Genomic DNA, 23,443 nt, shown 5'->3' with positions numbered 1-23,443 from the left:
GCACTACCACTTCACGGAGCATCTTGGCGCTGAGACTCTTGAAATACCAGCAGATAACCACAGCTGGACTGCCCATGTAGCAAAGGAGGGATCATAATAAGGCTTTACAGCCTGTGTCTGACAGTGTGTAAATCCATGTTTTTAGTATTTTTCTGAACCTAAGCTCCGAGGTGGCTTCCCGAAGGCAGGGGGGTAATTTGTTCCATGCCTTAGCGCCGATAACTGCTAGAGATTTTCCTCCTTTGGTTGTCAGCCTAAATCTGGGAACGGAGAGGAGATTTGCTGTAGAGGATCTAAGTTCTCTCGTCGGATGGTATGGTTTAAAAAGCCTACGCAGGTACAATGGGCCCTGATGGTGAAAGGCTCTGTAGGTGATAATAAGGACCTTGAACAGGATACGCTTTTGTACTGGGAGCCAGTGAAGGGCATCTAATGCAGCAGAGGCCGATTTATTTAACCCTGCGTACAGACTATTACAGTAATCTAGCCTAGATGTTAACCTAGCCACTGCAACCGTCCACCTGGCACTCAGGGGGAGCAATTGGAAAGATTTTCTAAGGTCCCTAATGATGTTAAAGCAAGCACCTGCTACTTCTTTTGCTTGTTGTGTGAAGGACAGGGTGTTATCAAATTTGATGCCCAGATTTCGTATTGCATTGATGGTCTTTGGTGGAGCCTCTGTCTCCTGAGGCCACCAATCCTGAGGAGAGAAGCAGTTGTTAGGTCCAAAGGGCAGAATTTCTGTTTTCGCAGAGTTACACTTTAGGTGATTGTTCATCATCCACGTAAAAGTTGCTGATAGGCATTCCCTCAGGGTCATTCCCGCATTGGTCTGGAATCAATACCAACTGGGTATCATCGGCATATGCAATCGTACGGATACCGAAAGAGGAGATCAGTTTAATCAGGGGAACCATATACAGGTTGAACAATGTGGGGCTCAAACTCGAGCCCTGCGGAACCCCTGTTTTCAACACTTTCTCCTCAGAGCGGAAATTTCCCAACCTAATAATCTGGCGTCTGTGTGCCAAATAATTTTTGAACCGATCGAAAACGGTTCCCGCTATGCCCACATTTGCAAGGCGATGTAAAAGGATAGCGTGGGACACGGTATCGAACGCTGCAGAAAGATCTAATAGGATCAGGACTGCCATCTTGCCCTGATCCAATGCAGCTCGAATGGTTTCAGTTGAGGACAACAGGGCAGATTCAGTTGAATGATTAGCTCTAAAACCTGCTTGACATGGATGAAGAGTTTCATTTTCCTCCAAAAAAGCCATAAATTGCTTATTAACATGTAATTCCGTCAATTTGCAAACAGCTGGGAGGAGTGAAATGGGGCGCAGTTTAGAAAGGGTAGCAGGATCCTGAAAAACCTTCTTCTGCAGTGGTCTGACTGCTGCCACTTTCCAGTGGGAGGGGATTTCACCTGATTGGAGGGATGAGTTTATAATAGAATTAATTACTGGATTAACTTCTTCTATTATTGCTTTAAGCAGCATAGGGGGACAGGGATCGAAAGGAGATCCTGACTTAATCGCAGATATCCCCTGATATGTGTCTTCCAGACTGATTTGATTGAAGGTGTCCCAGCATGATTTGCCTATATCTGTGCTGGTTTTATCCTCTAATTCCTCTTTCTCAAACTGAGGAAAATCTTTCGTAAGGGTATCTATTTTCTGTGCGAAATAGTTAGCTATCTCGTCACAGAGTCTGGGAGGGTGGGATCTCTTGTGTTAACGCTTTGGGCTTTCTGAAGCTGTTAACAATTTTAAATATTTCTTTCTGTTTATTACTGGAGGCTTCAATTAGAGAAGTAAAGTACTTGGCTTTTGCGCCTTTTATAGAAGCATGATAAAGCCTCCTTGCTCTCTTGTATGCCTCCTTTTCTTCAATCCCATAGTTACGTCAGCATCTTCGCTCTAGAATTCTGATTTTACCTAGCATTTCTTTTTGTTCACCTAAAAACCAGGGTGCAGATATCCTCTTTTTACTTGAGGCAGAGCTTCTGCCTGGGTTTTTGATTTGGTTTCCGATCGTAGTCATCCAACTCTCAAATCTCTGATAATCTATCGTTGTGTTCCCTGTGAGAGTGGGTTTGCTCTCTTTCACCCATTCACCAAGATCAGGGTGCTCTATGATTTTTCCCCAGCAAGGTGAGGGTGTGCCCTTTTTTGGTATCTCCTTTATCTTTATCTCATTTCCCTCAATCTTGAGGTTGAATTCAATGGAATAATGGTCTGTCCACGATAGCCGTCCGACCGTCAATGCGTCCATATTGGAACCAATGCAGTTGAGGGTATGTCCAGCCTCGTGAGTCGTTTCTAGTACCTTCATTGTCAGCCCCAAAACATGCAGCGTTTCTTTAAAACTGGATGCATGGGGATCATTTGGGTCATCCAAATGAAAGTTAACGTCTCCTAATAGAGTAAAATTGGCGAACCTAAGAGACAAATCACCAAGGACATCCCCTATGCTATCCAGGAACTGCGTGGGTTGACCAGGAGGGCGGTATAGCAATGCCCCTGCGAAAGTGAAGGTATCACACACTTGAATGCACAAACTAAGGCTTTCCGCTCCTCTGATGTCTGTGAGATCCGTTGAGCATTTTAGAAAGTCTCTATAGATATTGGTCAGCCTCGCTGTTCTAGTCGATCTTGTCTACAGAGAGAACCCAGGAGGTAAGGCATGAACAATGTCAGGGTTGGACCATTCGCGTAGCCAGGTTTCAGTGATAAATAGGCAGTCTAACTGTTTTTCAGTAATAAGATCGTATATATGAAGGGAATTTTTACACATTGACCGTGCATTTATCAGTCCACCTTTTATATGCTTTGGTTTTGTATCCCCTTTAGGCATATGATAGGGTTCTAAAAATCGCCTACAACCATAACAACAGATTGGCCCCATCCAGGTATCCACATGTTGGCATTTATTAGTGTTTTTATTTAAGGCTATTAGAGCATCTCTGGGTAGAGTATTTACCTGAGCAGAGTGTCTGGCCCTTTGCCCGTCCTCTGCGCGGATGAGCGCAGGACTTAGGCTTGACGCCGGCGCGACTCCGGCGCCCCCGCTGACCGCGTCCGCTGCGCGGAGGCATCGCCGTATGATTTTATACAGTAGCCTCGAGCGCTAGAGCGCTGGGGCTGGGTCTACGCCTAATATGGCCGCTAAGAACCACCTCCCATTCAGCAACTAGTTTGGCTGTATGCAGGGCCTCAGACTAATAAAATTCGTGCAGGTAGCTGCAGGCAAGTGTATTTATTTAAAAAGAAAAGCTTTGCGGCGCAAATGAAATTCGAGCATAAAATAAACAAAAATTTAAATACTGTCAGGATTACACACGGTCTCCCGGCTTTCCGCCTCAGGAGAAGCAACCATTGTACCTATTGTGTTTACAAAGTTTATTGCCTCTATGTAAAGTAATTATATGAGAGTACTCATATCGAGAAAAGTATATTTTGATACCTGTTGACTCTAAAAATAAAACTACTATATCTTTGGATATAAAAACAGTTGGCCTAGAGTTCAGTTCTTGAGTGTGTGAAACCTTTTGCTGACTGACTGTGTACAACAAATGCTTTACACTGTCCTCTGGTACTGCCTTACTGCTCGACCAAGCTACCACTTTAGAGAGTAAGGTCAGACCTGACTTTAACTTCTGTTATACCTCTGGGGATTGTGGACTCTATACACACTGTACCTTACTTTGGACTAGTACATATAGAGCCACTTTCTCACACCAGTAGATTGAATTCTGTAAGGTTTGGTGGTAGCATTCAGTAGAGCAGAGGCTAGCAGGGTTGTTATGGTAACCTACAATCTGAGAACCCTGTGTCATATCTTAAAAAGCTAAATATATGACTTACATTTTTCAGTACCTCTACTGAACAAGACACGCTGCCATGTTACAAGGCATGGCAGTCGAGCTAAAATGGCATCATACTTTGTTTAGGCAATTCTGAGCATACCTGTTGCTTCTGCTTGTTGGTAAGGCTGATATTTTGTTGTTCAAGAACCCTAGAGTGACTTTTATTTCAGCTTCAACATAGACACTTGTGCCGCTCCGTGACCGCTCATCCATTGGGTGCCAACCCCCTCGTTCTGAGTTCTATCAAGTTAATATCATGGTAATAACACCAAAGGGAAATACTTTCAGCGTATGACTTTACAGACGGTAAATTAGATTGGGCTCCTGCATGATGGAATGATAATATAATATGTGCAAACTTGCCTTCCTGTTGACTCTTAAATGGGAATTAACTCTGACTGGTGAGAGAGAGATCTTATTAAAGTGAATAGAGAACAAACAGTTTCTGATAGCGTGACACCACTGAAGTCTGCTTAGGTTTCTGATATTGTGACACCATTGAAGTCTGCTTCGGTTTCCGATAGCGTGACACCATTGAAGTCTGCTCAGGTTTCCGATAGATTGACACCATTGACGTCTGCTCAGGTTTCCAATAGAGTGAAACCATTGAAGTCTGCTTAGGTTTTAGATAGAGTGAAACGATTGAAGTCTGCTTAGGTTTCCGATAGCGTGGCATCACTGAAGTCTACCTAGGTTTCCGATAGCGTGACAACATTGAAGTCTTCTTAGGTTTCCGATAGCGTGACACCATTGAAGTCTGCTCAGGTTTCTGATAGTGTTACACCATTGAAGTATGCTCAGGTTTCCGATAGCAAGGCACCACTGAAGTTTGCTTAGGTTTCCGATAGCGTGACACCAATGAAGTCTGCTCAGGTTTCCGATAGCGTGGCACCACTGAAGTCCGCTTAGGTTTCCGATAGCATGACACCACTGAAGCCTTCTTAGGTTTCCGATAGCGTGACAACATTGAAGTCTGCTTAGGTTTCTCGTAGCGTGACAGCATTGAAGCCTGCTTAGGTTTCTTATAGTGTGACGCCATTGAGGTCCATGGAGACATTTTGTTGATCACGAAGGTGATTAAGAGTAGAGGCACTTATTGTTTCGGTTGTAAACCTGATGTTTTACATTTTCAATGTTTTCCTACACAAATTCTTCCAGGATACCCCTGGAGAATTGAGTGGGAGAAAAATAAATTGGTGCTCCTAGTGCCATATGATAGCTTCAAAGGAGCATCTAGCTTGTATTCAATTTATGTCCCTCTCTCTTAGTAGGGCTTACATTTAATGAAAATACATACTGTTTGTTAATTTCTCCCAAATAAAAGGTAAAATCGAAAAGAGAACCTGTAATTCAGAGATTTCTAGAAAATGTATGTAAATCATGTAGTCAAAACAAGAACAAATACGTATACACACAGATCAACACTGTTTACAACAAAATAATGTGAAGTGAACACAAAAAATAAAATTATATATACACATCACAACACAATACACAGATGACACATAATTGTAAATCCAAACAATACATTTAAACAAAGTGTGAAGTGTTTTTGAATATGAATCATCCCAGTTTCGCAATTAATCTAGTTTTTTTTACTAGGTCTGGGTGATCATTTGCATTTAATATTTATCGTTGACATTTCGACCCCTGGAAATGTAGCGAAAGTGTGTTCGTCTTAGGGGGTCTTCTTCAGGACTAGAAAACAATCTGTGTGTGGCCTTCAAGAGGTTCTACCCTGATTTCTATGAAAGCACAGCCGCTTGTTCATAACATATGACCTGTATTGGACGTTACTCTTCTTAATCGTTAGGTAAGATTAGTCCAAGGCACATGCACTTAGTGCCTATATATCTCCGGCGTCTGGCGCTCGGGGTTCCAAGTTTGAAATATCTCCTTATGTCCAAATTACATTATCCGGGGCCTTCCACCTCCAGAGAAACCGCCTTCTGAGGTCAGGGATTCCCTCTTGAAGGCCACACACAGATTCTTTTCTAGTCCTGATAAGACCACCCTAAGACGAACACACTTTCACTACATTTCCAGGGGTCGAAACGTCGATGATAAATATTAAGTGCAAATGATCACCCAGAACTAGTGAAAAAACTAGATTAATTGCGAAACTGGGATATACATATGCAAAAACACTTCACACTTTGTTTAAATATATTGTTTGGACCTAGCCTGACCTCGTCAGTGCCGGTCCCTCTACCCGCCGCGTGGCCCCTCCAGGAAGTCACCGGTTCCCTGCTGCCGCCGCCGCATCGCTGCCCTGATTGTGCCCCCACTGTGGTTTGTAGTATCGCCTTAGATTGTACTGTTCTGTTCCTGTTGCCCTTGTGCTCTGTACTGTTCTGCCCCCTGTTATCGCCGTAATTTGACCCGGTTTGTACTGTTCTGTTCCTGTTGCCCTTGTGCTCTGCCCCCTGTTGTCACCGTCTGCCCTAGCGCTTTTGTCCCCGCTGGTCCACCCCGCTCCCTGCCGCTGCTCCCCCGCGGCCCCGCCCCCACTCCTGCTGGTTTCCCCTCGACCCTCTCCCATTCGCCACCCCGCTCCCACCTCCCAGCTGCTCCTCCCTCGCTCCCCCCCCACTCTCCATTAATGGCAGAGTCCGCGCGTACGCGCAGTGTTCACGTGCAGCGGGCGCCCCGATTGTGCGCCGAAGGCGCGCCAAAGGCAAGCACGTCTGCGCCCGTCCGCGTCTGGACCGCGCCCAGCGCCAGACCCCCTGGCCCCCGCAGATGCCATCCCACCCGCCGGACGTACGACGCCGCCTCCCTCAGCGCACTCAACACTGGCCGGATCCCCGAATGCCACCGAGCCACCCCAGGACGCACCCACGGACCCTTCACCTGCCAATCCTGCAAGTTCTCCTGCATCCGGACCTGCACCGCACCCGCACCCGCCAAGCCGATCACCAACAGCAACCACCTGAAGTGCATCCTGCTCAACACCCCCTCCGTCCACAGACACACCGTGGAACTATGGAACCTGCTCGACACCACATCTCCGGACGTCGCCTTCCTCACGGAAACCTGGATGAACGCCTCCTCAGCGCCCGACATCGCCATCGCGGAGGGCTACAAGATCACCCGGAGGGACCGCGTCAACCAGCCAGAAACCGGTCCCCGGAAGCTTGTTTCCTTCCCAGTGTAAGAATTGGCTTTTGTAGTTTGGTTTGCCCTGTTCCCATCATGCACTGGGACAGGAACAGACTAATTTGCATACAGCCAGGTTCTGAAACTGGGATGGTGCATTGAGCTAAAAAACGGTGTTGGATCTAGCCCTGATCTCTTGACTGGGTGAGAGTATTCTGCTTAATTCAGAGACTCTGTCCCTCACCACCCCTTGTTGTAAATATTTTTGTCCACCATAAGCGTGGAAGGGTATACTCAGACATGAGTCCCTTGCTCATTGCACCATCAGGATTCAAGCAAGCCGGGCCGAAGACGGCTGTAATGCCAGAAACCGGTCCCCGGAAGCTTGTTTCCTTCCCAGTGTAAGAATTGGCTTTTGTAGTTTGGTTTGCCCTGTTCCCATCATGCACTGGGACAGGAACAGACTAATTTGCATTCAGCCAGGTTCTGAAACTGGGATGGTGCATTGAGCTAAAAAACGGTGTTGGATCTAGCCCTGATCTCTTGACTGGGTGAGAGTATTCTGCTTAATTCAGAGACTCTGTCCCTCACCACCCCTTGTTGTAAATATTTTTGTCCACCCTAAGCGTGGAAGGGTATACTCAGACATTAGTCCCTTGCTCATTGCACCATCAGGATTCAAGCAAGCCGGGCCGAAGACGGCTGTAATACCAGAAACCGGTCCCCGGAAGCTTGTTTCCTTCCCAGTGTAAGAATTGGCTTTTGTAGTTTGGTTTGCCCTGTTCCCATCATGCACTGGGACAGGAACAGACTAATTTGCATACAGCCAGGTTCTGAAACTGGGATGGTGCATTGAGCTAAAAAACGGTGTTGGATCTAGCCCTGATCTCTTGACTGGGTGAGAGTATTCTGCTTAATTCAGAGACTCTGTCCCTCACCACCCCTTGTTGTAAATATTTTTGTCCACCCTAAGCGTGGAAGGGTATACTCAGACATGAGTCCCTTGCTCATTGCACCATCAGGATTCAAGCAAGCCGGGCCGAAGACGGCTGTAATGCCAGAAACCGGTCCCCGGAAGCTTGTTTCCTTCCCAGTGTAAGAATTGGCTTTTGTAGTTTGGTTTGCCCTGTTCCCATCATGCACTGGGACAGGAACAGACTAATTTGCATACAGCCAGGTTCTGAAACTGGGATGGTGCATTGAGCTAAAAAACGGTGTTGGATCTAGCCCTGATCTCTTGACTGGGTGAGAGTATTCTGCTTAATTCAGAGACTCTGTCCCTCACCACCCCTTGTTGTAAATATTTTTGTCCACCCTAAGCGTGGAAGGGTATACTCAGACATGAGTCCCTTGCTCATTGCACCATCAGGATTCAAGCAAGCCGGGCCGAAGACGGCTGTAATGCCAGAAACCGGTCCCCGGAAGCTTGTTTCCTTCCCAGTGTAAGAATTGGCTTTAGTAGTTTGGTTTGCCCTGTTCCCATCATGCACTGGGACAGGAACAGACTAATTTGCATACAGCCAGGTTCTGAAACTGGGATGGTGCATTGAGCTAAAAAACGGTGTTGGATCTAGCCCTGATCTCTTGACTGGGTGAGAGTATTCTGCTTAATTCAGAGACTCTGTCCCTCACCACCCCTTGTTGTAAATATTTTTGTCCACCCTAAGCGTGGAAGGGTATACTCAGACATGAGTCCCTTGCTCATTGCACCATCAGGATTCAAGCAAGCCGGGCCGAAGACGGCTGTAATGCCAGAAACCGGTCCCCGGAAGCTTGTTTCCTTCCCAGTGTAAGAATTGGCTTTTGTAGTTTGGTTTGCCCTGTTCCCATCATGCACTGGGACAGGAACAGACTAATTTGCATACAGCCAGGTTCTGAAACTGGGATGGTGCATTGAGCTAAAAAACGGTGTTGGATCTAGCCCTGATCTCTTGACTGGGTGAGAGTATTCTGCTTAATTCAGAGACTCTGTCCCTCACCACCCCTTGTTGTAAATATTTTTGTCCACCCTAAGCGTGGAAGGGTATACTCAGACATGAGTCCCTTGCTCATTGCACCATCAGGATTCAAGCAAGCCGGGCCGAAGACGGCTGTAATGCCAGAAACCGGTCCCCGGAAGCTTGTTTCCTTCCCAGTGTAAGAATTGGCTTTTGTAGTTTGGTTTGCCCTGTTCCCATCATGCACTGGGACAGGAACAGACTAATTTGCATACAGCCAGGTTCTGAAACTGGGATGGTGCATTGAGCTAAAAAACGGTGTTGGATCTAGCCCTGATCTCTTGACTGGGTGAGAGTATTCTGCTTAATTCAGAGACTCTGTCCCTCACCACCCCTTGTTGTAAATATTTTTGTCCACCCTAAGCGTGGAAGGGTTTACTCAGACATGAGTCCCTTGCTCATTGCACCATCAGGATTCAAGCAAGCCGGGCCGAAGACGACTGTAATGCCAGAAACCGGTCCCCGGAAGCTTGTTTCCTTCCCAGTGTAAGAATTGGCTTTTGTAGTTTGGTTTGCCCTGTTCCCATCATGCACTGGGACAGGAACAGACTAATTTGCATACAGCCAGGTTCTGAAACTGGGATGGTGCATTGAGCTAAAAAACGGTGTTGGATCTAGCCCTGATCTCTTGACTGGGTGAGAGTATTCTGCTTAATTCAGAGACTCTGTCCCTCACCACCCCTTGTTGTAAATATTTTTGTAAGCGTGGAAGGGTATACTCAGACATGAGTCCCTTGCTCATTGCACCATCAGGATTCAAGCAAGCCGGGCCGAAGACGGCTGTAATGCCAGAAACCGGTCCCCGGAAGCTTGTTTCCTTCCCAGTGTAAGAATTGGCTTTTGTAGTTTGGTTTGCCCTGTTCCCATCATGCACTGGGACAGGAACAGACTAATTTGCATACAGCCAGGTTCTGAAACTGGGATGGTGTATTGAGCTAAAAAACGGTGTTGGATCTAGCCCTGATCTCTTGACTGGGTGAGAGTATTCTGCTTAATTCAGAGACTCTGTCCCTCACCACCCCTTGTTGTAAATATAACCAGACAGGAGGAGGCATCGCCATCGTCCACAAGAACACCATCCGCATCACGACCAACTCCGACGACACCCTCACAGCCGCCGAACATCTTCACTTCCAGATACACACCGACCCCAAGACCACACTCAGAGGCACCCTCATCTACAGACCCCCAGGACCCCGCACACAATTCAGCAAAGACATCGCAGACTTCATCAGCCCGCACGCCCTCACCTCCTCCGACTACATCCTCCTAGGGGACCTCAACTTCCACCTGGAGAACAACAACGACAACAACACCACCACCACCCTGCTGGACAACCTCGCCAACCTCGGACTCAAGCAACTGGTGAACACCCCCACCCACTACGCCGGACATACGCTTGATCTAATCTTCTCCTCCAGCAAGCACATCTCCTTCAGCCACTCCACCGGACTCTACTGGACAGACCACAGCTGCGTCCACTTAATCTTCAGAAAGACCACGACCCGCCACCACCCGCAACAGGTTCCCCGCAGGAGCTGGAACAAGATCACCACCGACCAGCTCACCACATCACTGAACCAGAACCCTCCCACCAGATCAACGGACCCCAACCAAGCAGCCAACAACCTCACACAGTGGATCACTAACTGCGCTGACTACCTCGCACCCCTGAAAAACGATCCCAGCAGGCCCGGAAGCAAGATTGCCCCCTGGTTCAACGACGACGTCAAGAACTCCAAGAAGAACTGCCGCACCCTCGAGAAAGCCTGGCGAAGAAACCCGACCGCAGACAACATGACCGCCCTCAAGCACGCCACCCGCAAACACCACCAGCTGATCCACACCACCAAGAAGTCAGCATTCAAGGATCGACTAAAGAACAACGCACACAACAGCAAGGAACTCTTCAGCATCGTCAAAGAGCTCTCCAACCCCAGCACCGGAAACAACGACATCACCCCCTCACAAGACCTCTGCAATGCACTCGCATCGTTCTTCCACAACAAGATCGCAGACATACACAATAGCTTCGGCGAACAGACCACGCACCCAACCACAGAACCAACGCCCCCCCACCACCACCCTCCGCGCCTGGACACCGGTCAGCACCGAAGACACCATCCACACAATGAACACCATCCACTCCTGATGCCCCCACCACGTCTTCAACAAGGCCGACTCCGTCATCGCACCCCAACTCCGGGACATCATCAACTGCTCCTTCAACATCGCCACCTTCCCAGAGAGCTGGAAGCATGCCGAACTCCGCGCCCTCCTGAAGAAACCATTAGCAGACCCCACCGACCTCAAGAATTACCGCCCCATCTCGCTCCTCCCGTTTCCCGCCAAAGTCATCGAGAAGACCGTCAACAGACAGCTTGCCGCCTTCCTCGAGACGAACGGATCCCTCGACCACTCGCAGTCCGGCTTCCGAGCCAACCACAACACCGAGACCGCCCTCATCGCAGCCACTGACGACATCCGAACCATGCTCGACAACGGGGAAACAGCGGCCCTCATCCTCCTGGACCTCTCTGCAGCGTTGGATACTGTCTGCCACCGAACCCTAGTACAACGCCTCAGCAACGTCGGAATCCAAGAGAAAGCACTGGAGTGGATCATATCGTTCCTCGCCGGAAGAACCCAGAGAGTCCGCCTTCCCCCGTTCAGATCCGAGGCCACCGAAGTCATCTGTGGCGTACCACAAGGATCATCACTCAGCCCCACCCTCTTCAACTTCTACATGAGCCCCCTCGCAGCCAGCGCACGCCAACACAGCCTCAACATCATCTCCTACGCCGACAACACCCAGCTGATCCTCTCCCTCACCAACGACCCCGCCACCGCCAGAACCAACCTACACGAAGGGATGAAAGAAGTAGCCGAGTGGATGAAGAACAGCCGCCTGAAGCTGAACTCAGACAAGACGGAAGTCCTCATCCTTGGATCATCACCCTCTGCCTGGGGCGACTCCTGGTGGCCCCCTGCCCTGGGCAGCGCACCCGAACCAACGGACCACGCACGCAACCTGGGCTTCACCCTGGACTCCTCCCTCTCGATGACCAGACAAGTCAACGCCGTCTCATCATTGTGTTTCAACATCCTATGCATGCTCCGAAAGATCTTCCGATGGATCCCCACCGAAACCAGGAAGACGGTCACCCAGGCACTCGTCACCAGCCGACTGGAATACGGTAACACCCTCTACACCGGAACCACAGCCAAACTGCAGAAAAGACTCCAACGCATCCAGAACGCCTCCGCACGTCTCATCCTGGACATCCCCCGACACAGCCACATCTCCGGACACCTGAGAGACCTCCACTGGCTCCCCGTCAGCAAGAGAATCACGTTCCGCCTCCTCACCCACGCACACAAGGCCCTCCACGACCTGGGCCCCAGGTACCTCAACAACCGCCTGACCTTCTACACTCCCACCCGCCAACTACGATCGACCAGCCACGCCCTCGCCGCCGTCTCACGCATTCGAAGAGCCACCATGGGAGGAAGATCCTTCTCCTACCTGGCAGCCAAGACGTGGAACTCCCTCCCCATCCACCTCCGTCTGACCCAAGACCAGCTCTCCTTCAGGAAGCAACTCAAGACCTGGCTGTTCGAGCAGTAGCGGACCCCCTCCCCCAAGCGCCTTGAGACCCTCCGGGTGAGTAACGCGCTATACAAATTCTTGATTGATTGATTGATTGATCAGTGTATTGTGTTGTGATGTATATAGAATTATATTTTTTGTGTTCACTTCACGTTATTTTGATGGAATGGTACAGTGTTGATCTGTGTGTGTATACGTATTTGTTCATGTTTTGACTACATGATTTACATACATTTTCTGGAAATCTCTGACTCACAGGTTCTCTTTTCGATTTTACTTTTGGTTTGGGAGAAATTAACAGACAGTATGTATTTTCATTAAATGTAAGCCGTACTAGGAGAGAGGGACATAAATTGAATACAAGCTAGATGCTCCTTTAAAGCTATTAAGTGGCAGAACCACTCTTACCTTAAAGTATATATGCCCAGGTTCTGTGTGTAACTGGGTAACCCCATTATACTATATTGGCCTAGTGCCATATGGGCATAACTTGCAATATGAAATCCTGTTCAACCATGATTTGGGATTGATATTAGATGTACTGCAGGACATAAGAGACCACACCAGTAAATTGAAAATCCACAGTACATTTATAATATTAGGTAACGTAAGAATCTTTTTATATGGTTTTCCTTCCACTCTGCTGAAGCTATAAAGGTTGAACAAGTGCAGGTGTTTGGGGTCGGCAATGATCCTTATAGTTCCAATACAGACAATTGGGTCTTCCTGATAACAACATGCACATTCTGAGCAAATTGAAACAACTGTTTACGGGGTTCCTCTATGCCATGAAATGGAAGAGGCTAACGTTTGTGTAATCAACATTACTGCAACCCTTACGGCGGAAGAAGCTTTTCTGTGATACCTTCTTTATCTGGCAAAAATGGAGGTTGAATATGATTTCAAGTTCATCTGTCGGCAGTGTCAAAATACTAAAATGTTCCTTTTCAAATACCTTTCTAAAAGATCCAATCCATAGACATTTCTTGGAGGAACCGTGCCATAGTTATTTTTTTCTTTACTTTAAGCCATTTTGCGCTCTCCAGTCTTCACTTCAGTGTCAGACGCACTGTTCACGAAGGAAGCTGGAGCTTTTATCATTGAAGTATTTGCAACCTGTGTAACTGCTCCAGAGCCACCCGCGCACTACCGCTTGAAAAATCCAAATTGGAGTGCACCTGTCATCTATAGGTTGATGGTGTGATGACACAACATGGGCGGCTGAATGACCTGGGTCTGCTATGCATAGGTCTACCCCTCTCTGTCAATAAAAGTATTATCCCTGCAAATGATTACCACCTGTCTGAACACATCAATGTATTCCTTCACAAACTGTAACATATTTTCCATGTAAAAATCCTCTGGAAAAACATTCACTCTTTAATTTCTTTTTCGTACACCTTCAGCAAAGAGAGTTAAAGGCCCCCAAAAGCTTCTGTAACAAGGTCCTCTCTAGCTGTCACAGGGTTGTGATACTGCCTACTCCCGAAGTGTGAAACCTATTCTGGGCTGTGGCTCCAGCTGTTGCAGTTTTCACAGAATGGAGGAATTGAGGCTGTCATAGGTGCTGTGATTCCTACTGTGAGATGGGTGATGTCTGAAGTGTCTCACATTAGGCAGGTGAGACAGAGAGATATTGTATAGTGAATAGTCAGAGGTGGTGGTTGATGGTGCTGTCCGTGAGCATGGCGATCTGTGGGTATCTGTACCTTCAGCGGTCATACGATTCCATTTTTTGCTGGTGCAACCATGTGTGGGAGCCCGAACCTTGGTACCAGCATTGTCTGCACCACAGTCCAGGCCCCTGAGAAGCAAGAATTGCACTACCAAACTCTGCATCAAGCAGTGCCCTATCAACTAGCACAGTGAACCTACAACAGCCTGCAACATCGAGTCAGCAGCTGCAACAGTGCCTCTCATCTGGTATCAGAGTGAGAGTGAAAAAAAGGGAGAAAGAAAGACTGCTGCAAAGACAGTCCGTGTCAGGGCAGCCCATTTTCTAATCGATGCAATCTGAATCCGGTGTCTGTTCGCCCCTCTCGCCAATGCAGGAGAATGAGTAGGACTGAACCGGGAACCATATGGTTATTCAACATCAGGCCTGATAAACTTATGTGGGGTTTAAATCATACTGGATGCTGCCTTCCCTACAGTACATTGGGAGCATTATGAATACATGCTATCTCCACAGCTGTTGGTTAGGATGGGCATACATACTAATCAGCAAATCTTGTAATAACGGCATGGTGAGGGTACTTCAGAGAAAAGGCCTTACCTGAGGAGGATGCATGCACCTACTAAGGAGTCTTTGCCTTTACCTAACTCAAAAACTATTGCATTTTTTAGCAATTAGACATCTTTAGTAACAATCATAAGCAAACTAGGAGGAACACAATGAGCATGCTGGTCAATCAACTTCAATCCTACTACTTTCTCATCAAAGGCCACACTTAGGGTGTACAGAATCCAGCTGCATATTTGTCAGGAGTAGGAATTGGGCATTAACAGGCAGTGGGAGAGAGCATGATTTTGTGAGAGTTACAGTAAACCTTAAACAAAATGTCCAGGAAGAAAGTGACAATCAACTACTCAGTGTGGTGGAGCAACTACAACCTTGACAAGAAGGAAGACTACACAAGAGACCGGTATGGAGGCTTTATCATACCATAAGCGTTAAAGGAGCTCATCAAGAGCAGGAGTCAGAACTCCAGACAAGCCTCAAACAATGGTGGAGAAAGAGCGAGGCAGCCATTTTGCAGAACAGGGCCAATGCATAGCAGGCCTGCTCAGCGGCCGCATCGGTGCACTCAAGCATGGTTAATTGCAGACTCAAGCGATTCTGAACACTGCGTCAGCTCTCAAACTGAGACAAGCATTGGAGGATCAATGAGGGCAGGCCTTCAATCTTATCTGTTGCCAAGGAGGGTGTCAGTCTCTGAGCATTTCTTGTCGGAATCAAACACCAACTTTCATGTAATGCCAAGGTACTCAAATTCACCCTCACCACCGTTCTTACCCATAGGTAACACGCTGCCAAGAAAATCATGACAGCATGCTACCAGCTCTCTCTGAAGAAAGTGAAATCATTCCCCCTAAAAAGTGATTTCAGAACTACTGTTCAAGCCATCATACTCATGCGTCTTTGTGGTGGCAATGCCCAGTTCCATGGCCTCCAAGACTCTCCACATCCCAATTTTAAGAGCATGCCATATACCTGATTAAAGGCCTGAAAAAGTAAGCCCTTTTCACTTCCATCTTGATAGCAATCCCATGGTTCTACTTGTCAGCCACATCATCTTCAAAACTAGCTGTATCATCTTTAAAACCACCAGGAACGTCATCCCTTCCTATCTCGCTCACAAGCTCACCATCTCTGCTAGCACTCGGTACACCACAGCCAGGACACAAACAAAGTGGAAACAAGTGCAACAAGCATTTACAACGCAATGGTCTCGGCATTATTAAAGGTAGAGCTATTGGCATTGCTTATGACTTTTTTTCTTTTTTTTTAAAATCATAAATAATTAGCAGTGTCATTTACATTGCCAATAGCTTAATCGTTAAATACATGGCATTCTCATTTACAATGCCAATAGCTTAATCGCTCACATATGCATGACCTATTGCATTTACACCCACACAGAGCCACACATACACACCCAGAGCCACACTCACACAGAGCCACACACATACACACCCAGAGCAACACACACACACCCAGAGCAACACACACACATACACACCCAGAGCAACACACACACATACACACAGAGCAACACACACACATACACACAGAGCAACACACACACATACACACAGAGCCACACACACAGAGAGCCACACACACACACACACGGAGCCACACACACACACACAGCCACACACACACAGAGCCACACACACACACAGAGCCACACACAGAGCCACACACAGAGCCACACACAGAGCCACACACAGAGCCACACACAGAGCCACACACAGAGCCAGCCACACACACACAGAGCCAGCCACACACACAGAGCCAGCCACACACAGACCCAGCCACGCACACAGACCCAGCCACGCACACAGACCCAGCCACACACACAGACCCAGCCACGCACACAGACCCAGCCACGCACACAGACCGAGCCACGCACACAGACAGAGCCACGCACACAGACAGAGCCACGCACACAGACAGAGCCACGCACACAGACAGAGCCACGCACACAGACAGAGCCACGCACACAGACAGAGCCACGCACACAGACAGAGCCACGCACACACACACACACCGACAGAGCCACGCACACACACCGACAGAGCCACGCACACACACGCACAGACAGAGCCACGCACACACATGCACAGACAGAGCCACGCACACACATGCAGACAGAGCCACGCACACACGCACAGACAGAGCCACGCACACACACACACAGACAGAGCCACACACACAGACAGACAGAGCCACACACACAGACACAGAGCCGCGCACACACACAGACAGAGCCACATGCAAACACAGACAGAACCACACGCGCGCACACACACACAGACAGAGCCACGCACACACACAGACAGACGGAGCCACACACACACAGACAGAGCCACGCACACACACAGACAGACGGAGCCACACACACACACAGAGCCACGCACACACACACAGACAGAGCCACGCACACACACAGGCAGAGCCACACACACACAGGCAGAGCCACACACACACAGACAGAGCCACACACACAGACAGAGCCACACACACACACAGAGCCACACACACACAGACAGAGCCACACACACACACAGACACAGCCACACACACACACACACACAGACAGAGCCACACACACAGACAGAGCCACACACACACAGAGCCAGGCACACACAGACAGAGCCACACACACAGACAGACAGAGCCACGCACACACACAGATAGAGCCACGCACACACACAGACAGAGCCACGCACACACAGGCACAGAAAAACCGGGATGACAAGCAGGGAACAGAGGCACCGAAAACACCAGAGACACCAAGAGGGAAGACACAAGCACACACCGCCCCCACCGCCCCCACTACTCACGATGGTGACGCTGGCCTTGCGCAGGTCGCATTTCTTTTCCTGCAGGGCTTTGCACTTGAGCTTGTAGGGACTTAACTAAAATTCAGAGCTACGGTCCTCGACCTAAAAATGCCAGAATGACACTGCTTTGCTACAGTGTAGTTCTGGTCATCCTTCCGTCCTAGACATAGCGGCTTGATTACTAAAACTTTCTGTAAAGGTCTTGTGACTGCACCCCTCCCTCTCTACGCGGGGGGGGTTTCATAGCGCTTCACGTGTCCCGCCCTTCCTGCGCTGGGGAAGGGGGGTTCATAGCGCTTCACGTGTTGACATCCTGCCCTCCCTGCGCGGGGCTTTCCTCGCTTCACGTGTTGACACCTCGCCCTCCCTGCGCGGGGGTTTCACGTGCGCTTCACGTGTTGACATCCTGCCCCACGGCGCAGGGAGGTTTCATAGCGCTTTACGCATGTGTTTCGAGGTGGGTCACAGAGGCTTCTTGGGGGTGCAGCTCTAGCGCCTGCTGTCACTGGGTAAACAGCGGTAGCTCCTCGGGGCGCACGTGTGCCTTCTGAGAAACACCGGCAGTGTTTGTTGTAGGAACGAGTTGTGCCGCCCGGGAGGCCGGATGAAGACCACTAACAAAGGCGGCTGCGCCCTGGATCCGCCCGGCATTCAGAGCCAGCGGCACCGCCGAGAGCCGGACATTCAACCCTGGTAAACCCCTGACACGCCGAAATCCTCGACATCCGAGGAGGGGCCCGAGGCTGCCTTGCATACTGATAGTCACCCCCTGGTCAGGAGGCACTGCACTGAGGCTGATAGAGAAACCCTCTAAGGGCCCCCGCCCTCCTGTACTCATGAGTGGCTTGACTATCCAGTGGTGTAGAAGAGTGTTACTCGCGTGACACACCTCTGATTCCAGGCGCATCGCACTCAATCCTTCATTCTTTTGATGGCACTGAAATAAGTGTCACTCAGTATACTGCCGTTAACTGATCACAATACAGGTGCTTGACATAACATGTCTGTGGTCTCAGCCTCTCGAAGGTGTCCAGTGACTCCCAGCTTCTCAAACATACAGCCCACTGCTGTGCCACTCTCGGGGCCTTCACCAGAGCCTCAGAAACCAGGGAGACGCACAACAGCCTAAGGGGTTTCATAGCGCTTTACGTGTCCCGCCCTCCCTGCGCTGGGGGAGGAGGAGTTCATAGCGCTTCACGTGTTGACATCCTGCCCTCCCTGCGCGGGGCTTTCATCGCTTCACGTGTTGACACCTCGCCCTCCCTGCGCGGGGGTTTCATAGCGCTTCACGTGTTGACATCCTGCCCTCCGGCGCAGGGAGGTTTCATAGCGCTTTACGCATGTTTCTCGAGGGGGGTCACAGAGGCTTCTTGGGGGTGCAGCTCTAGCGCCTGCCGTCACTGGGTAAACAGCGGTAGCTCCTCGGGGCGCACGTGCGCCTTCTGAGAAACGCCGGCAGTGTTTGTTGTAGGCACTGAAATAAGTGTCACTCAGTATACTGCCGTTACCTGATCACAATACAGGTGCTTGACATAACATGTCTGTGGTCTCAGCCTCTCGAAGGTGTCCAGTGACTCCCAGCTTCCCAAACATACAGCCCACTGCTGTGCCACTCTAGGGGCCTTCAGCAGAGCCTCAGAAACCAGGGAGACACACAACAGCCTAACGCACGCAGGGGGTCAGGCAGTCACCAGACAATCTCTGGGTCACTGTCCGACGGGAACACACGTCCTAACAAGCACTCACCTGAGGACGACTTCTTCCAGCGGCGGTCGGCCTGAAATGGCTGCCGCAAAGCTCCGAAATTTTTGCGATTCGGGGGCGTGTTTTTTTCTGAGTGACGGATGTCACGGGTAGAAAGGTGGCAAAAACACGCCCCGAATCGCAAAAAGACGGGGCTTGATCGGAGTGACGCCCCTCTCCTCCAATGGCTGGCCAGCATTTACTAGGCCAGCCAATGGAGAAGAGGGGCGGGTTCCACGCCCCCTCTAAGAAACATTAAATCTTCGGGCTCCGCCCACACTGCGACGCAGTCCTCAACCTAAAACTAAACAAGGCAATAGGTCTTCCCCATTAATGAGTCCAGTACCAGTAACTACATTCCTTTATTATCTGGACAACTCGAGCCCAGCTTCCATTGAGAAAAAAGCTGAAGAGAACACTTTAAAAGCACAACCTCAAAAAAATGCAAGAGTCTGCCTCCACTTTTAGAGCCCAACTTCCCCTCTAATAACTTATTGACTGTATCTTTATTTTTGATCCTCTACAGCTCTCCACTGTCTTTTGGCTAGGTTTGAGCTACTCAAATACCACACACTTATAAACCAATGGAGATAGAGGCCAAGTGTTGCATATCATCAGAGAAGATTTAATGCTAGAGGTCTGGGGAAAGCAAAGCTGGGGCGCAAGGGTCAGCGAGAGTCAGGGGTGTAAATCTCAGATTTCTCAACTAAAAAAGCAGTGGGCTGCAGGGTGTAGGAGTGAGATGACCAAGGACTGAGATGGACTGTTTCCATGAAGAACAGAGGCAGTACTGATTGCATTATATGGGCCTCTCTAGGGTGGCACAGTCAGTGAAAAAAGATGGGGTCGCTACTGGTTGGAGTCGACTATTTGCAAGAATTCATCCACGTTTATAGTGTTTGACTGCCAGTAGTATGCCTGAAAACCTTAGACTGGCGCAGCTTTTCAAGTCAACTACTTCCAATGTCTGAATTCCAAAAAAGAAGTAGTTACACCCATTCAAGGAGAACATCTATAGGTGCAGATGTACTACTTTTTAGGTCTCGCCTAGACGAAAGCAAAGCGAAGCTTTGCTGTCTAGGGCGAGACGACTTATGTTGTTACTTCTGGGGGATGAGGACAGTAAAGTGCCACGCGCTTTTTCTTTCCGAGATTGTACCTCGTGAGCGCGCACGTCGTCACTCATGCATGCGCACAAAGAAAGCCATACACACACTGCATATACACACACGCACCCCCCCTTAAACAAACACACGCGCACACAGACAGACAGACACACGCACAGACACACTCAAACAGACACACGCGCGTACACCCCACCCCCACTCACCCCTCCTCTCACTCAACACACTCACCTGTTCTGGCGGTGCTCGGCGGCGGTTCTGCCTCTCGGGCGGCGGTAGCGCTTTGCGGGGCTCTCTCACCACATGAGAGCCCCGCCTTCCCCATGCGCCCGGCCGCTCTTCACCCGGTCCCCCATCTCGGGACCGGGACTCAATCCGGAGCCTTCGTGGCTCCTCGGGCAGCTCTCTCTCTCTCGGCGCGATGGGGCGGGACTTCCGGTTGGGGCCGCGCTGTGATTGGCCGGCTGCCCAACCGCTTCCGGGTCGTCGCAGGCAGCGCGGCGGCCCGGCGGGGACTCGTTTCATGCTGATATGGATTCCAAAGTACGTTTGTGCCTCTTTTGGCCAAGGCGAAGCATAGCAATATTTTTAAGGTGACTATCAAAGGGTTGTGGGCTTTCTGTCCTCGCATTACTAGATTGTCCAATGGTGATTGTGGTGGCCCGCGTGTGGCCCTGGGGTGACCTGCAGTGGTGGGGAGGGGCGGCTCCTGCTCTGAAGCTGGAAGAGCAGGCTGTGCTGCTCGGGAACCCCACCTCCCTGGTGCCTGCTGTCTGCCCGGCAGGCCTCCGTCCTGCGGGTGGCCCTACACCAACCTGAATTTGCAAAGTGACTAACCCAGCTCTGTGTTATGGTTCCGATATTGCTCGTGCGGGACTATTAGATTCAATAGCGGGCCGCTTGGCCATAGGGGCGCCGGAGGGTTTAACCCACTGCGGCAGACTCCCATAAAAATAACGTCTGGAGGTTCCGCCCAATGTGCCGGTTGGCACTGTGCCCCCTCTGCTTCTTGCCTTGTAGGAGACACTTTCAGCATGGGTGGGGAGCATCTGGTCACTCCGGGTCCCTCACTCCCCCTCCCCTCCGCCGGCCTGTGTGTCGTGGTGGCCCATCCGGATTTCTTGTGCCTGGGCATGGGGTACTGCTCACTGCAGCCCAGTTGGAGAGGCCTTGCCCGGTCACGGGTCGGGCCTCAGCTGGACGTGCAGGCCGGGCTGTCGTGCAGGGTGCCGCAGCAGGTGGGGGTGTACATTAGGTCTGGGGGACCACGGACTCCCCTCGATCTTGTGCTACAGGGTTTTGCTGGCCTCTGGTTCTTGGCCCCTTCCCCCCCTCCCCCCTCCCACCCCCTTCCCCCCCTCCCCCCTCTCCCCCCCCTACCTCCTGTTTTAGTACAAAGGTCAATGTTTTGTCGTTCATTCTTGGCAGAAAAACTGACTTAGAGAAGAAGGGAGTGACCCCACTGACCAAGAGAGGTGGTACCAGGGGGTAATGAAAAATACAAAGCTCTCTTGGAAAAAATATATATGTCACACTACTATCTATTCCTCTATTGTACAATGCCACAATCATGCACACTCACTCAGAAGACCCCAGACCCTACTGGTTAATTATAATACACGTAATATAACAAAGAAATGCATTAAAAAGATTTTTTTTTTATTCCGAAGGTATTTATACCAGATTTTCGAGATATTTTTTTTAAAAAAGTTACAATACATTTTAAAAAATACATTAAAAACACAATGCTGTATTCATATGGCAATGAGAGACAAAAAAACTCAGTGCAAACAATTAATCACATCTATTGTCGGTTGTTTCCTATGGAATTTGTTCTATTATTTGTTAAGGTGTCCACAGCCCCTTATATTATATTGGACATTAACAAGTTCCTTGGATACAACCAATTGTAAACCACAGGCGTCAACGCGTTTCGGTGATATTATTCTGATGTAAACCACCTTCTTTAAGGCTCAAACTATATAACAGTCTCTCTTGTAAAAAGACCCATAAAATCCTAAACAATTCCCGGATGGACCAAAAACGTATGTCTTCCAATCAAAATCGGCCGGGCTCCTTAGGGATTCACACGCCAGTTCTATACAATCTTCTTAAAAGCTAATGCGTGAGCGTAGCACTACTCGGAGATTGTTTGATTAGTGGAGGTGCTACCCGGTGTTCCCTACAGTCTTGGTCCTGTGTGGGAATCCAAAGTACTTGCAAATGTGCACCACTGCAATGTTACTGGGACGTGAACCTGTTTTGTTCATATGAATGGAATCCCAAGGTGCCTCCACTGATACTGGGACCTGGCTCAAAAGCGTATACGGCAGCTCCGGTCTTCGCTTAACTGCGTATTTAGAAAAACGGACCCAGACATTGCAGACCTGGCCCAGGGCATCCAGACCCAACTACCAAGACATGAATCCCTTTATTTGGAGGATGTCAAACCCCAAAGAACTCATCCCTAACTACCCCACTGCATCTATGATGGAAAAAAGCTCTCATTGTATGTTTTTCAAAGCACTAAGCTGTGTGGTCGCAAAGGTAGCTTTAGCAGCAAGGTAAGAAAATGTATTAAGTTAAAGGTGTTGCGTTTAAACATAGGTCTGAATGAATCTTGATCTTTGCTTGTGTGGGCACTCTGGAATTTATATTCAGTTTTGTCTTGGGGCAAAATGTTCTTTCTTTAATTCAGTGGAAAACAAGCAGTTATCATATCTACCCTCTGTGAAGCTTAGATATTAAACTTTCACAAGTTACTAAATTGTTTGCAGTTAATGTAGATAGTCTTATCTATTTAGAAGAAATAATACTTCCTGTACATTACACGTATTATGAGTGATACATGTAACAGCTAACCCAAAACATTCTATCCCGCATCACCCTATAAGTTAGCGCTGACTTTTCAAACACACTACCCCAA

General features: G+C 49.1%; 1 protein-coding gene across 1 annotated transcript in view; it reads right to left on the bottom strand.

The window, feature by feature from the left end:
- SLC9A6 (solute carrier family 9 member A6) overlaps nucleotides 1-23,443 on the bottom strand; it is a 361,491-nt gene that overhangs the window by 178,728 nt on the left and 159,320 nt on the right. The window lies entirely within an intron of this gene.

The sequence above is a fragment of the Lissotriton helveticus genome, chromosome 4_1 (assembly GCF_964261635.1).
Source record: "Lissotriton helveticus chromosome 4_1, aLisHel1.1, whole genome shotgun sequence".
In the NCBI taxonomy this organism is placed as follows: domain Eukaryota; kingdom Metazoa; phylum Chordata; class Amphibia; order Caudata; family Salamandridae; genus Lissotriton; species Lissotriton helveticus.
This window is presented reverse-complemented; position numbering and strand designations above follow the sequence as displayed.